The 17863-nt window shown below is 35.2% G+C and overlaps 1 protein-coding gene across 1 annotated transcript in view; it reads right to left on the bottom strand.

Moving 5' to 3' along the window:
• The window catches only part of NAALADL2 (N-acetylated alpha-linked acidic dipeptidase like 2), a gene marked incomplete at its 3' end in the record, with an annotated part of 1060707 nt that overhangs the window by 1019934 nt on the left and 22910 nt on the right, over positions 1 to 17863 (bottom strand). The gene's annotated exons all lie outside the window — the stretch shown is intronic.

Raw genomic sequence — 17863 nt, 5'->3', positions numbered from 1 at the left:
GAAAGAAATCATAAAGATCAGATCAGAAATAAATGAAAAAGAAATGAAGGAAATGATAGCAAAGATCAGTAAAACTAAAAGCTGGTTCTTTGAGAAGATAAACAAAATTGACAAAGCATTAGCCAGACTCATCAAGAAAAAAGGGGAGAAGACTCAAATCAATAGAATTATAAATGAAAAAGGAGAAGTTACAATGGACACTGCAGAAATACAAAGGATCATGAGAGATTACTACAAGCAACTATATGAAAATAAAATGGACAACCTGGAAGAAATGGACAAATTCTTAGAAATGCACAACGTCCCGAGACTGAGGCAGGAAGATATAGAAAATAAGAACAGACCAAACACAAGCACTGAAATTGAAACTGTGATTAAAATTCTCCCAATAAACAAAAGCCAAGGACCAGATGGCTTCATAGGAGAATTCTATCAAACATTTAGAGAAGAGCTAACACCTATCCTTCTCAAACTCTTCCAAAATATAACAGAGGGAGGAACAGTCCCAAAGTCATTCACAAGGCCACCATCACTCTGATACCAAAACCAGACAAAGATGTCACAAAGAAAAAAAACTACAGGCCAATATCAATGATGAACATAGATGCAAAAATCCTCAACAAAATACTAGCAAACATAATCCAACAGCACATTAAAAGGATCATACACTGTGATCAAGTGGGGTTTATTCCAGGAATGCAAGGATTCTTCAATATATGCAAATCAATCAATGTGATACACCATATTAAAAAATTGAAGGAGAAAAACCATATGATCATCTCAATAGATGCAGAAAAGCTTTTGACAAAATTCAACACCCATTTATGATAAAAACCCTCCAGAAAGTAGGCATAGAGAGAACTTTCATCAACATAATACAGGCCATATATGACAAACCCACAGCCAATATCGTCCTCAATGGTGAAAAACTGAAACACTGAAACCATTTCCACTAATATCAGGAAAAACACAAGGTTGCCCACTCTCACCATTATTAGTCAACATAATTTTGGAATTTTTAGTCACAGCAATCAGAGAAAAAAGGGAAATAAAAGGAATCCAAATTGGAAAAGAAGAAGTAAAGCTGTTTGCAGATGACATGATACTATACATAGAGAATCCTAAAGATGCTACCAGAAAACTACTAGAGCTAATCAGTGAATTTGGTGAAGTAGCAGGATACAAAATTAATGCACAGAAATCTCTTGCATTCCTATACACTAATGATGAAAAATTTGAAAGTGAAATTAAGAAAACACTCCCATTTACCATTGCAACAAAAAGAATAAAATATCTAGGAATAAACCTACCTAAGGAGAAAAAAGACCTGTATGCAGAAAATTATAAGACACTGATGAAAGAAATTAAAGATGATACAAATAGATGGAGAGATACGCCATGTTCTTGGATTGGAAGAATCAACATTGTGAAAATGACTCTACTACCCAAAGCAATCTACAGATTCAATGCAATCCCTATGAAACTACCACTGGCATTTTTCACACAACTAGAACAAAAAATTTCACAATTTGTATGGAAATACAAAAGACCCCGCATAGCCAAAGCAATCTTGGGGGACAAAAACGGAGTTGGAGGAATCAGACTCCCTGACTTCAGACTATACTGCAAAGCTACAGTAATCAAGACAGTATGGTACTGACACTAAAACAGAAATATAGATCAATGGAACAGGATAGAAAGTCCAGAGATAAACCCACACACATATGGTCATCTTATCTTTGATAAAGGAGGCAGGAATGTACAGTGGAGAAAGGATAGCCTCTTCAATAAGTGGTGCTGGGAAACTGGACAGGTACATGTAAAAGTATGAGATTAGAACACTCCCTAACACCATACACAAAAATAAGCTCAAAATGGATTAAAGACCTAAATGTAAGGCCAGAAAGTATCAAACTCTTTGAGGGAAACATAGGCAGAACACTCTATGACATATATCACAGCAAGATCCTTTTTGACCCACCTCCTAGAGAAATGGAAATAAAAACAAAAATAAACAAATGGGACCTAATGAAACTTCAAAGCTTTTGCACAGCAAAGGAAACCATAAACAAGACCAAAAGACAACCCTCAGAATGGAAGAAAAAATTTGCAAATGAAGCAACTGACAAAGGATTAATCTCCAAAATTTACACGCAGCTCATGCAGCTTAATAACAAACAACCCAATCCAAAAATGGGTAGAAGACCTAAATAGACATTTTTCCAAAGAAGATATACAGACTGCCAACAAACACATGAAAGAATGCTCAACATCACTAATCATTAGAGAAATGCAAATCAAAACTACAATGAGATATCATCTCACACCAGTCAGAATGGCCATCACCAAAAAATCTAGAAACAATAAATGCTGGAGAGGGTGTGGAGAAAAAGGAAAACTTTTGCACTGCTGGTGGGAATGTGAATTGGTACAGCCACTATGGAGAACAGTAAGGAGGTTCCTTAAAAAACTACAAATAGAACTACCATATGACCCTGCAAATCCCACTACTGGGCATATACCCTGAGAAAACCATAATTCAAAAAGAGTCATGTACCAAAATGTTCATTGCAGCTCTATTTACAATAGCCAGGACATGGAAACAACCTAAGTGTCCATCATCAGATGAATGGATAAAGAAGATGTGGCACATATACAATGGAATATTACTCAGCCATAAAAAAAAACAAAATTGAGCTATTTGTAATGAGGTGGATGGACCTAGAGTCTGTCATACAGGGTGAAGTAAGTCAGAAAGAGAGAGACAAATACCGTATGCTAACACATATATATGGAATTTAAGAAAAAAAAAAGTCATGAAGAACCTAGGGGTAAGACAGGAATAAAGACACAGACCTACTAGACAATGGACTTGAGGATATGGGGAGGGGGAAAGGTAAGCTGGGACAAAGTGAGAGAGTGGCATGGACATATATACACTACCAAACGTGAAATAGAGAGGTAGTGGGAAGCAGCCGCATGGCACAGGGAGATCAGCTCGGTGCTTTGTGACCACCTAGAGGGGTTGGGTAGGGAGGGGGGGAGGGAGGGAGACGCAAGAGGGAAGAGATATGGGAACATATGTATATGTATAACTGATTCACTTTGTTATAAAGCAGAAACTAACACACCATTGTAAAGCAATTATACTCCAATAAAGATGTAAAAATAAATAAATAAATAAATAAATGCTGGAGAGGGTGTGTAGAAAAGGGAACCCTGTTGCCCTGTTGGTGGGAATTTAAATTGATACAGCCACTATGGAGAACAGTACAGTATGGTGGTTCCTTAAAAACTAAAAATAGAACTACCACATGACCCGCAATCCCACTACTGGGCATATAACCTGAGAAAACCATAATTCAAAAAGAGTCATGTACCAAATTGTTCATTGCAGCTCTATTTACAATAGCCAGGACATGGAAGCAACCTAAGTGTCCACTGACAGATGAATGGATAAAGAAGATGTGGCACATATATACAATGGAATATTACTCAGCCATAAAAAGGAACGAAACTGAGTTATTTGTAGTGAGGTGATGGACCCAGAGACTGTCATACAGGGTGAAGTAAGTCAGAAAGAGAAAAACAAATACCGTATGCTAACACATATATATGGAATCTAAAAAAAGAAAAAGAGAAATGGTCAGAAGTACCTAGGGGCAAGACGGCAATAAAGATGCAGACCTACTAGAGAATGGACTTGAGGATATGGGGACGGAGGAGTGTAAGCTGGGACAAAGTGAGAGAGTGGCATGGACATAAACACACTACCAAACGTAAAATAGATAGCTAGTGGGAAGCAGTCACATAGCACAGGGAGATCAGCTTGGTGCTTTGTGACCACCATAGGAGTGGGATAGGGAGGGTGGGATAGGGTGGGTGGGAGGGAGGGAAATGCAGGAGGGAAGTGATATGTGGACATATGTATTGTATAACTGATTCACTTTGTTATAAAGAAGAAACTAACACACCATTGTAAAGCAATTATACTCTTATAAAGAAGTTAAAAAATATTTCTATATTAAAAAAATATAAGTGATGTTGATAATGATGAAAAACTACTCTAGTATGATCATTTTTATTTTCTTAATCAGCCATCATTGAATCCGATTCCTGGATTACCTGAAAATTTCCTTCTAAAATATATTTTTCTGATGTCCAGGAAAAACTCCACTGTCCCAACTCTTAGTGATTCTGGAATATACCCAATGCACTTCTGGTCTCATCACTGAGTTGTATGCTTAACAAAATCAGTTGTATTTATTCTCAAAACATTCATTTGCCAGTTGTAATTAACATTGTAATTATGCAACTCAATTATTACAAATACTAATAAGAGATGTGTACAAAAAGGAGGAGTTTCATCTGTGAAAATTAGGTCAAAAACTTTAGGTCAAAATTCAATAAAGACAAGTTAGTAAAAGAGAGGAGGTGCAGATATTTTTGCTTCACTAACCCAACATCCATTCCTAGACCCTTCTCCATTCTGAGACTTCACAATAGTGATGGGATCAGCTAAAATACGAGCAAGTTGATGTAGTCATCTGGCACAGTTCTGGCAAATGAGATATAAATATTCATTAATTGGTGGCAAGTAGGAAAGTTTTGCTTTCCTCATAAAGAGGGCAGATGTCCTTAGAACGTGATGTTACTATTTGAACCTGTGGCAGCCATTTATGACTATAAGGAAAAGGCCATGAGAAGTTCAGAGAGAATGCTACTATCCTAATGGCACCTGTCACTTAACTCCAGATTTCTTGTTTAATGAGACAAAGGAAGGAAGAAATGGATGGAGGAAGGTAAGAAGGGAAGACAGGAAAGATGGAGAAAGGGAAGGAAGAAAGGAAGGAAGGAATTTGCATAAGCCATAGAAAGATTCTTTTGGCTATTTGCAGTTGAAAGCATTCCTCCCTGATACCCAGTAATGGTTGGGGAAGAGATGGAGAGGGACTCAGAGCATTTTTCATTCAGATTGCTTCATAATTTTCTTGAATTATGTTCCACTATGAAATTAACAAGATTGCAAATCATATGAATGTGATGGACGCAAGGAAGATGGGATGTATGTAAGTCAAACTAATGGACCCAGAATATTAGTGAATAAATATGTATTAATTGATAGATACAATAAAAGTTAGGTATATATGCATCATTTTAAAGATTTCTCACTTAAAATTATTCTTTTAATAAATCAACAAATGCTGTCCCTGAAAGAATTAAATAAAAGAGCTCCCACTATTCTCTAGAAAAAAAAAGAAATCAGTCAAAATGTCAGCAAGATTCAAAAATCAGTCTTTAAAATGTAAACATTTTGTATTTTCATCTCAAACTTTGGAAAAGTTGTAAAAAGGTAAATCAAAAGAGGAAAATTAAGAAATTTGAAAATAAAAACTAAAATTAATGAATTTCAAAAGTTAAGTTAAATGAGATAATGTGCAAACAAGTATTTCATAAAAACTTTAAAATACTACAGATTATTCGGTCTTCTTATTACTATAAAACTCTTAAAGATGTTTAAGAAAAGATCATTTCTGTTAATGCCTTTCAAACCAATTAAGGAGTAATTCTTGACTGTTTCTTAAGTAATATCTACTGTATTAGAATACTAGACTTTAGAATTGGAATTTAGACTTGAAGGGCCTAGCCCAACTCCCCAGTGTTAGCAGAAGCCTGGTCTAAAACATCCCTACAGAGAGGTCACGAAGAATTTGCTTACACATTCTACAATAAGGATTCACCTTATGAGTAAACTGGTCCCTTTTTGGGAAACATAAGCAATGAGAAATAGCTTTTTTATATTAAGCATGAATCTGCCAAACTATAATTTCTGTCAGTCTCAGTTTTGCCACCAGGAGTAAGACAAAGATAAGACTACTCCTTTATCCATTTGATAGGGTTCTCTGTTCTATTCCACCCACCAGTTCTCCAACTTTCTTATTTCTGGGATAATATCCACTAATTTTTTTTTTAAAACATTTCTCATGAAACGCCTTTTGGATAAATTTCCACCAATGCTGCCCTCCTCTGGGGATGTTCCATCTGTCAACGAACCAGACCAGGAATAATAAACTTGGAGTTGACCACAGTATTTCCAAATACAACTTACCAACCAACAGATAAGTGTCTTTTGAGTTTACAATATCTCCTTGGAAATTCTAGACATTTCTCTCTAGCATCTTCCTTAATATAGGTACCTAACACCTATCAATGCAGCCTAAGATTGTGTTCACTTTTTTTATTTCCATAAGTCCTGCTACTTTTCTATGTATACCCTTTGTCATGAGATTCTCCTTTTATTTTTGAGTTAGTTTTTGAGTCTGAGTTCAAATGATCAGTCACAACTTATTTAGTTGAACTCTCATTTTCTTTCATATAATAAGTGCATTGGTAGCTACTATTGGGTGGAGGGCACTTACAAAGGACCAGGATCTGTTCTAGGTATATTACATATACATTATCTGTCACCTACTCTATAACATAACAAGGTAAGAATTATCATTTGTTTTAAAGATGAGTAAATGGAGGCTCAAAGAATTAAAGTACATGGTTCAAAAGACATGCACAGATATGACTATTCTGTGTATCTCTTTTGGTATCTTTCATCTTCTTTTTCCAAAAGATATTGGAAAAGGGACCAAAAGAGGTTTCAACATTTCTCTTAGAGCCATGCTATACAAAGAGTGCATCAGCTCACCTAGGCAGAATCTCAGGCCCCAAACGAGGCTTGCTGAATCAGAATCAACATTTAAACTGAATCTCCAAGACAGTCATGTATGTATTGCAGTTTGAGAGGCACTGTCTTAGTAGAGACAACCTGTACCACCATCTGCTCAGATATCCACTTCCTTTCCGTAACAGAGGATCATTTAGGTGAATATTACTGGTCTCTTGTTCTTCTGCAAGGGAGCTAATCCTGGGTTATACATGGGTCACAGTGTAAAGTCAATGCTCATGTGTGCTCAAATGTCTTGTGCCCTTAGATCTGCCTGCACACATACAGTTGCTTTCAAATCACTAGCCCATTCCCCTAATTATTGTTACAGATGTACACATACCAAATCACCCTATTCCCCACCCACCCCCTCCAGCATAATGTCTTTCTGACCTGCCTGGTAATAAGTGTGCCAGGCAGGCCTTGGACTTTGCAGTTGGCCAGGTAACTGTTCAGGGTCTACTTGATAGACTCAGATTTTCTTCTCCAGGAGATCCCAAGGCCTAAAATTGAACTTGGAATAGGTGCTGCTGTTTGGTTTCAGATCAAAGCTATATTCTCCAAAATAGTTTGACTGAAGACAATTTATGTGTATAACTGAGGAAAGAGTACCAGGATCCCATCCATTAATAAAACATATCCCACAGCCCACTTGTGGCTCGTAGCCTCTGTGTCTTTTGGTTAGGGGCTGAATATTAGGCCTCCTAACCACTTTCTCCCAGTACTACTAGGGTACCATAGGAACAGGGCTTATGTACTTCTCAGAAGCTCCATCAAGTACTGTATCTCAGATAATTCATCACACAAGCATTTTAAAAATGGTTGAATAGTTCTCCATATTATCGGAAATGACATTCCTTGTACATGTTAGATTAATTACTTGCCACATGATTGATTAAGTCTGAACGCCTTCAATTCTCTCTAAAATGCACTTCAATAATTTACATTTTCATAACTGACACTTTCAACCCCTGTCCACATATCAAGCATGGAATCAGAGATTTAAGTAAATGAAATTATCAAATTGGCTTGACTTCTGAAAGACAGTTGGATATCCTGATTTCAAGTAAAAACATTCAAGTATACAAGTGTCTTTATGTGTTTAACCCTCTGCCTTCAAAATCACTTGGATTTTATTTTTGTAAAATTATATTTTAAATGATTAATTAAATACTAAATTTAGGTTAAAAAGTCACAATTGCATATTTGGGAAGGTCTGAAATTAGAATTTGGGTCCCAGATATTACATTTACTAGCTCTATAACCAGAGAAAATAGACTTATTTTTTTAATTTAATAGCTAATGATGAGAATAAAATGAGATAATATGATGTTTTTGCTATTAAAATGTAACGTATTATTTACATTGAAATGCATCATTCTATCTCAAGGACTGCATTAGGCCATTATGTAACAAACTTCCAAAATGTAAGATTTAGTTAAAAATTCAACATGTGCTGGCAATCAAAAAAAATAATAATGGTAATAATAGGTAACACTTACATAGCCCTTTTATTTGCCAGAAACTCATCTCAGTACTTTATGTGTATTATCTTATTAAATGCCCTTAATGTAATACAGGTAGATACTATTGTTATTCCCAATTTACAGATGAGAAAGCTGAGAGACATGGAATTTAAGTAATTTGTCCAAAGTCATAAACTAATAAGTATAAGAAGAGGGTATGATATATATATGTAACTATAACTAAAACTGTATCTATATAGATAGCTAATGTATATATATATCAGCCAAGAATCACCCTAAGTGTTTACTGGGCCAATAATATTAATCTTAAAATGTATTAGTATGCTACTCAAATTGCTTTTTGAAATTTTCTCAAGGTTTTAAAACGCTAACTTTAACTGTGCGTGACATATTTCCCTTTAAATATCACAAAATCTACTCCCCTCCTGTGAGACCCACAAGATAATTTTCAGACACAGTCTTGGATTGTATCTCTGTGTATAGTAAAGCCTATAATTTTGATGTGTTAGGAAGTTGAGGGATAGTGGCAAGTGAAAAACCTTATATTAAATTGTGAGTATATAATCTTATTTTACCCCAAAATGATAAACAAGTTTTGGTACTAATTCACATAGGCTCGAGGACCACAGATTTGGGCAACTGTCACAAAACTTAACTCATGTGGGAGGATATGTTTAGAAATGGAAAGCTAGGATAGATTGTTAGACTTATAATCCAGAAATTGCCAGAAGCTAAAGGAAACAGAATGGTTTGGAATAATAGCCAAGTCACCCATTTTATTTCGAATCGTGCTTTGATAACCCCGATGTTTATTGCATTTGCAATAAACTGAAAAGAATCTTCTTTCACAGCTGTTTAACATTAAGAAGATGCCCTTTAATGCATGTGACAGAGACTTCTCATATAATCACATGGATGTTGGTCTTAGTTAAATACAGGTATACAAGAGGAAGAGAATTGTAAGATCAGAAAAACGATTAAAAGAAACCATTGAATTCCTAGAAGCTTTCTGTTCCTCTTCCATAGAAATGCAAGGTAATTCAGTCAGGTCTTGTCAATTATTAATGCAATGTTTTTTTAATGCATGGATTATGAAATGAAGTATTCTGTGTCTTCTGGCTCTGAGTGTTGGATCTGATTTTTAGATTTGCCCATTTCATTCACTAGAGGCAGAGAAGCAAGGATGGAGAACGAGAGAGGTAAGGGCACACACAGGGCAGACAATGGCAGCCAGCAGGAGAGGAGGCAGGAAACTAAAGGCAGGTGGTGGAATCAGAGGCTAGAGGAAGCTAGATGTAAACCCCACATCCTTTAGTTTGTCTTTATTTAAAACCCTGAAGAAGAAGAAAAGAGAAGCAGTTAAAAGAGATTATAAAATAGCAAGGTTTATAAGCAATTTTATTGCCTAATAGACTAGCAGTTTACAGTATGATTGGGTTACTTAATGAAAACGCAAAGAAACATTATGAGAAATGCTAACTTTTTAACATAAATATCCAAAATTTTCTAATGGTATATTTGTGTTTGTGTATGTTGGAAGAGTCAGGGGTTTAGGCAAAGGGAAAAATGCTTTAGAATAACAGAAATTATCTCAACTACAAATAAGACACAAGCCATATGGGAATTAAAAGGCATGTTTAAATAATTATGTGGGGCCCTTGCACGGTGCTACAGAAAATACCTACTGTTTCTCCAAAAGTTGTGCCTACTATATTGATACTATAGGAAATGAAGTTTTTGAAGTCCAAGTCTGAGCAAAGGGAATCAAATGATTTTATTGTCACACAACATTTTGAAACTGACCACACTGTAATGACTTTTGGTTTGCAGTTAACCAAGCAAATAATTTGACTCAATTTATATGTTTATGTTGATATAGTAAACACAATTCAAACAGCACCATAATAATAGAGTATCTTGAAATCTATTACAACAAAACAAACCATGTAATTACACATTTATGCTAGTTACTTCTAGACAATAGGACGTATGCATGGAATACAAATGTTCAGAGCAAGATTGGTAAGCTCGATGAAATAAATGCCCAAAATGATAGGGGTCACTACTTCAGATTGTTCTCTCTTAGGATCACATCCTAAGAGAAGCAAGTCCATCCTTTTCTCTTATGTAAATTGATGATATTGGCTACAATAAAAACGACAGACAAGAAACTTTGGAAGATGCAGAGTAGGAAGATATTTGATTAGCTTGGAGTGAAGTGCAAGTCTGCTATTTGAACTGAAGACTCATGCACTCACTGATAACAGCAGCCTACTTTTACTATAATAATTGAACAATTTCCTATTTTACCCTTCTACTCTTTCTTGACCCTATCTTTTATTTTTCGGCCCAGCCTCATCTAGACCTTCAAATACCAATCCGACTGGTATCATTCCATACTATCATGCTTTGAATTTAAATCCAGTGAGCTTATTCAACAATAAAATATCAATGACAACAAACTTGGTTCTGTGAAATATGAGCTAAAATATACTTTATAATCATAATCCATAAAAGGAAAAACTCCTATCATAATTTTAATAATTTAGCCAAGAGTATGGAGTCCTGAAGGAAAAAATGAAATCAGCCAAGTTCCTAAGTGTTTCACTTTGGATGCATTACCCTCACCACCAAGCTCTGCAGATGTGTAGCCCTCACTCACTGTGCCTGCAACATCAGTCACTGTTGCCTGGAACCACCTTGAAGAGGAGGTCACAGATAACCAACACATTCTTAAACATCACCATTTCTTTACATTTGGTATCATTTAAATATTAACATACTAACAATTCAGAAGAGAAAAAAAAAAAAGCATGATGTAGCTAAGTTTCATGAAACTATTCCTAAACCTTAAGAAACAATAGCTCCTAGACTTTCCCATACTACTTCAGTATCTTAATTGGATTCCATGATCATTTTAATGCAAACATACTACATTGGACTATTGTGCCCCTTGACAGATTTTTATTTTGAAAATGAGTGTTTATATTGCTAAAATAAATTCAAACTGAGACTTCCAGATGTTGATATATGTGCACAGGTGTCTACACTTCCCTGCCCCATATGCCCATTAAAAATAAATAGTAGTATATAAGAATAAAAAAAACTTTACATGTGGGCTCAAAACCAAGAAATGGTGTTATTCCCAAGCCGGAAACATCAGTGCTTTTCAACAGTCATGCAACTAGACTGAAGAAGACACTGAGGTCAATGTTTTGAGCCCTGAGTAAAATTCTGCCTAAGAAATAAGTGGAGTAGCTTCTAGTCGATTCTTCACAAAAAGCCCTTTACTCAAAGAGGTTGGAGGTGAGAAGAGCTACTTGGGAGATAAAATAATGAAACCAAGAAAATTACCATCATGATATAATTATGAACTGCTTGATATTGGAATGACATAGAACAAAATGCAGATAACTATTGTTAGTTACAAGCTCTATGCAAATCTCAAAAATAAGTCTTGAAAGAATAGATGTAAAAATGAAACATAATAATTCAGTAAAGTAAAATGGATTTAGCAATCAAGATTACATGAATAAAAACTGAAAGTAATACAAGAAGTGAAGGGAAAAGATATTAAAATTTTTACTTGTATAGGAAATAATCAATGCATTCAATATAGAAAATGACAATGATTATAGGACTTAGCAAAACTGCAGCTAAGATCATCCTTTAAGTGATTTATAATTCTAAACCTACAAATTGTGTAGAAAAATAACCACAAAGATGTAAAATATAGGAATAAAAAAATAAATGTTATCATATTTTGTTACAAAATAAAGGAGATCAAGCAAATTGAGGGAAAGATAGTAGAACTGGTCTGGGCTCTCACTTAGAACTGAACTTGTCAAAGAAGTACCAGTGGAAACATGAAACAAAGAAATATCACAGAAACCTGAAATGTCCAATGTCTTCAAGTATAATTCAAAGAAAAGTTTAGTGATTATCTAACTAGATTGTTAATGTTGAAAAAAATAAATAAAATTTATCACAAAACATGTAGATTTTATTTTTTTTGAGCCTTTGAGTTTTAATACAAACTTCTTTAAGGAAATGTTTATGTCTGATTTATTTTTGGAATTTGCCACAAAGTATGTAGCACAAGCTAAGCACTCAAGTATTTGAGGGACTGAATGAAAATTCATTATAAAAACGATTTAAATTTGTTTCTGTGCACTTCTTTACAAAGGTGAGTTTATAATCTGAGAAACATTTAAATTAATTTAAAAACCATTTGTTCATGCATTTATTCAGGGTATATATGCTTAAAAAAATTCAATTCTACATTGTATTTATAGACCATTAGTTCTATTTATTGAATGCTTACCAAGTGATTGGCCAAGTGGTAAAGGCTGAATTCCAATGAGTGGTACAGAGGAAAGCAGGTCATTGTGCTTTCCAACATATTACATTTCCAACTACAAACATGACAAACTTTTCTGGGAGGAAAAAAAAAAAAAAAAACTGCCGTTTTTCTTCTATTCTCCACACAAAGTGAGAATGATCTTTTCAAAACATGAATCAGCTCATGTCACTGCCTCACTTTTTAAACCTTCTAATGACTTCCCATTATACTTAGGATCCAATGCAAACTTCTAAGGCTTTTTCAAAGCCCTCTCTTACCAGGACCCTGCCTACTCTTTAACCTCATTGTCTCATAGCTCTTTTGTCCTTGGTTACAACTTTCCAGACTCCCTGACATTCTTTTTTTTTTCTTCCTCAAAAGTTTCAGAGTCTTAGTTCTTGCAATTTTTTCTGCTAGGTACTCTTTTTCCCATGATCTTCACATTGCTGATTTCTTTCTATCATTTAGGGCTCAGGTCAAATACTAAATCTTCTAAGAGGTTCACCCTGACAATCCTATCTAAAGAGGTCAGAGCCCCAGACCCTCCCTCTCTGTGCCATACCCTATTATATTTTCCTCTTAATACTGATCACCAGCCAATATAATCTCATGTTTGTGTAGTTTTGTTTGTAAATTATCTGTCTCCCTTCTGTTACATTCCATTAAAATGTAAGCTCCTTGGGAGGAGAGACATTACATGTATTGGTCCCCCTTTTATCCACACCTAGAACAATGAAAGGTGCTCAAACAATATTTGAATGGATGAATGTGGAAGTCATTTTATTTTTTTAACTTAAGCCCAGAAAATAACTGGTCAGGGTAAATTTGAGGAATGCATATAGTAGCCTACTAATAACGATATAATCACTTCAATTTACATAACAATAATCATATATGCTTAAGAAGCAACCTTTTAGTATTTAGTTAAGTGATGATGACACTAATCACAAGATTAACAAAGACCATCTAAATCACATGTAATTAATTGGACACTGATAGCGCTCAGTGTTGTTGAACAGCCAAACTGTAAGATGTTTGAAGCAAATCTCTAGTCTTACAATTAGTGACCTTTCCCTGGGTCCCATCAAAAGTATCAGTAGCAGAAGAAATCAGGCTTTGGAGGGCTTACGCAAAGAGCACTGTGAAAACAGATCTTTATATAAGCTACAGCATCAGGGTTTTGGAACTAATAGAAGACAGAGGTATAGCCTGATAATTAGAGCGGTGGTCTAGTTCAAAAATGTCTGTGGTTTGTCTGTTGTTTATTTGGTAGGTGGGTTTATATGTTTGCTTACCTGTGGAAGGAACAGAGGAAGTGGAGTACTTTTAAAAGACATTGACAAAGGACCCAATAGAAATGGAATGGTAATATGAAAGAGGAAGTGAATGAACATCACTCAGTGTCAGCTACAGTCCAACTGGGACTTACATCTGAAATACATGATTAAATTTTCACCTCTCAATTTGATTATCAGCAACTTTATCTAGAAACATTTATCCTTTCTAAACAGACTTCCAGATGTATGGAAAAAATTAATATAGCTTTCAAATGTGCATTTGTATTTCAAATCCTTAGAGTCTGGCACCAGGAGAATATGGCTATCCGACTAAAGATATTGATAAAATTAGTCATCCTCAATTGGTCCCCTAGGTCATTAACAAATATTTACAATATGTAAGAACACCCCATAGCAAGGTAATTATTTTCTGTCATTTTTTATAATTGTTTCATGGACATACTGTTACCAAAAATAAAACAACAACAACAAAACTCTCTGACCTCCCTATAATCAGTGACCAAAACCTATATTTAAAGTTCTCTACAGTGTTTGTATAGCTTTGCGTTTTTATTAAGAACCACCCCCCACAAAGAGATAAGGAAAGAAATTGTGTTGATTATGAAAGTCGGTGGTAAATTATATGGTTTCAAAACTCAGATGTCTTACATAAATATAGATGGAGTATCATGTATTTTGTGTCACCTTAAATCCAAGAAGAAGACAGTTTGTTTTCTGAATTATTCCCAATAAGCTATTAAAGCTTTATGGAAGAAAGAACTAAATATTGTTCTCATGCCTAAAATCTATCACAGTAAAGATATTTTAAATAAGTATAAATGATTAAAAAATTATATTATTTCATTTACACATGCTCATGCACCAAAGGCCTTCCCCCAAATCTGAAATGAGATGTGACAGCAGATCTAAAAGAGATATTAAATTTCAGTTCTCCTTCTATCTCTTTTTGATATTTTCTTTTTCTCTCTTGTTTTCATGTATTCTTCTCTGACCCAGATTTCCAGAGGAACATTCCAAAGACAAGCAACATGAGAAGGTGCTCAAATATCTATTGAGCACCTACCATATGCCAATGATTATTCAAAGAGCTTAGGATACAACAGGAATAAAACAAAGACTCTTCCCTCACAGAGAACAAGTTGGATAGACAGGAAACAAATCATAAACAATTGATAACAAAATAAACAAGTAAATAAAAAACGAACAAAAAGATTAGAAAGTTGTCCTGTAAGTTTGATACAAACTAATTGAGGAACAAACCCTGACCTGAACTGATGTAAAGTTATTTATATACTTTATTTATCTCATTATGTGAATATCCATATGTTTCACTGTAGAAACATTAACGTGTTTGATAATGCTGTGAGACCCAAAACCCCACTGAAGCTAGTGTATAATATGTGGGGTGCATCATATAATCTTCCTAAAATCCAAAAGGTTCCACATTCCAAAACACATCCAGCCTTTTGTATAAGGGATTGTGGACTTAATGTAAAAAGTAGAGTGGGGAATGGAGATTGCAATTTTAAACAGATGGTCAGGGAGCCCAAATGAAGTGGGTTGAATGGTGCCTTCCCTCCTCCAAACATATGTCTCCTAGGAAATTATGATTGTAACCTTATTTGGAAATAGAGTCTTTGCAGGAGTAATTAAGTTAAGGATCTTGAGATGAGATCATCCTGGATTTGGGGTGGGCTCTTAATCCAATGACAGATGACTTATAAGAGAAAGAGGGAGACTTGAGGCACAGTTACACAGAGAGGAAGGCCATGTGAAGATGGTGGCAGAGACTGGAGTTATACAGCTACAAGCCACGGACAGCCAAGGATTGCCAGCAGCCACCAGAATCTGGGAGAGAGGCATGGAATGGATTTTCCTTCAGAGCCTTCAGAAGGAATAAACCCTATTGCTATAGACTGAATGTTTGTGTCCCTCCAAAAATGCGTATGTTGAAACTTAATCCCCAATGTGATGATATTTGGATAGAGACTTTGGGAAGTGATTAGGTCATGAGGGTGAACCCCTCATTAATAGGATTATTGCCCTTACAAAGGAGACCCCAGAGAGATCCCTCACCCATTCTGCCATGTTAGGACACAGCAAGATGACAGCTATGAACTAGGAAGCAGGCCCTCGCCAGATAAGGAATCTACCCATGCCCTGAGCTTGAAACTTTCCAACCTCTAGAACTGTGAGAAATAAATTTCTATTGTTTATAAGCCGGCTAGTCTACGGTATTTTGTTATAGCAGTCCAAACAAACAAAGATACCTATCAACACATTGATTGCAGACTTCCAATCTCCTGAGCTGAGAGAATAAATTTCTGTTGTTTAAAGCCACTTAGTCTATACTAATTTGTATGGCAGCTCTATGAAACTAATATACCTAATTAAGAAAGTAACCTTTGAGCAAAGACTTAAAGTAGGTGAGGGAACAAGCCAAGTGGATGCCTGTGAGAACAACAATCTAGGCAGAGGGGAGAGGTAATAGAAAGCCCTCAAGTAGAGGCATGTGAGGAATATTTTAGGATGGCTACTGTGGCTGTGTTGAGAATAAGCTGTAAGAGGGCCAAGGATAGAAACAGAAAATCAGTTATGACACTAGTGAAATACTGCAAACAAGAGATGCTGGTATGGAGACCACAGTGGTGTTAGTGGAAGAGACGTAGTCAAATTCTGGATGTATTCTGAAGGCAGAGATAATAGCATTTCTCAATGAATTAAATGTAGGCTGTGATTAAAAAAAAAAAAGAGGATTTTTTTGTTTGTTTTATGCTTTTTGTTTTTTTTAGACTGAACAACTGGAAGAATGTAGTTACTTCCTACTGAGATGTAGAATACCAAAGCATGTCTAGGGGAGACTCTCAGAAGTGTAGTATAGCTTGAGACATCTATTAAATATCCAGGCAGAGATGTTGAGTATGTAATCGGCCATATGAATCGGGTTCAGAAGAAAGGTCAGGAGTAGAAATGAAAAGCTGAGAGTTGCTAACATAGAGATGGTATGAGATCTCTAAAGAGGAATCAAGGCCTGACCCCTGGGCACTCCAACATTAAGAGATTAGATATAAGTAGATAAATTGGCCAAGGAGATTGACAAGAAGCTGCTAGCAAAGTAGGAGAAAACCAAGAATCTGTGGTACCCTAAGGCCAGGGATGGAAAGAGGGAAGAGTAATCACTGCTCTCATAGATCAAGTAGGGTAAGGATTAATAATTAACTAATGGATTTAGAAACAAAGGTAGTTAGTGACGTTGATAAGAGTAGCTTTGGTGAATGTTCTGAGCAAATCCCTGATGAGAATAGGCTTTAGACAAAATAAGAAGAAAGAAATAAGAGGCAACAAATGGGGACAATTATTTAAAGGCCTTTGGCTACAAGGAAGTAAGAAAAAAAGGGCTATAGCTGGTGTGATGAGAAGTAAGGCCAAGAGAAGTATGATTAATTTCTTATTCACTTGATTTTCTAACTATAGATTTTAAAACTTTTTTGAAGCAAGTTATCATACAGAATATACTGCTAGATTTATAAAAATTTAATACATAGAAATTTTGAAATCATATAGAAAAGCAAATAATTTATATTTCAAAACTGTTTACGAAGTGTTTACCTCAAGAGGGAAAAAAGAACCCAGAAACATTAAAACTAAAAAAACAAAAATATCATGTTATGAGATCATAACCAGAAGCCACTTAAAGACAAGGTCATTAAAAGTCAGAATCTGATTCTTTCTGCTTTTAGATTGGAGACTGTATTGTGCTGATCTACAGTAAAGGGGATTAACTAGGAAATCTCGCTTTGACATGATTAAGGAGCAAAATTGGTTTTCTTCTTTATCTTTGCAATTAAAACTATCTATAGTCAAGGTGTTCTTTAATAAAATAGACTTATTTATTCTGCATGCCACATTAACAAAGATGAAAAAATATACATGGAAGTATATGTATTTAGTAAATATATTCATATTTTAGAGGGACATATATAAAATACTTGAAAGCTCTACTTAAGTGCTGAAAGGCTAT

Source organism: Grampus griseus, assembly GCF_964374135.1.
Source record: "Grampus griseus genome assembly, chromosome: 5".
NCBI classification, from domain to species: Eukaryota; Metazoa; Chordata; class Mammalia; order Artiodactyla; family Delphinidae; genus Grampus; species Grampus griseus.
Note: the sequence above shows the minus strand (reverse complement) of the source record. Positions and strands in the feature narration are given on the sequence as shown.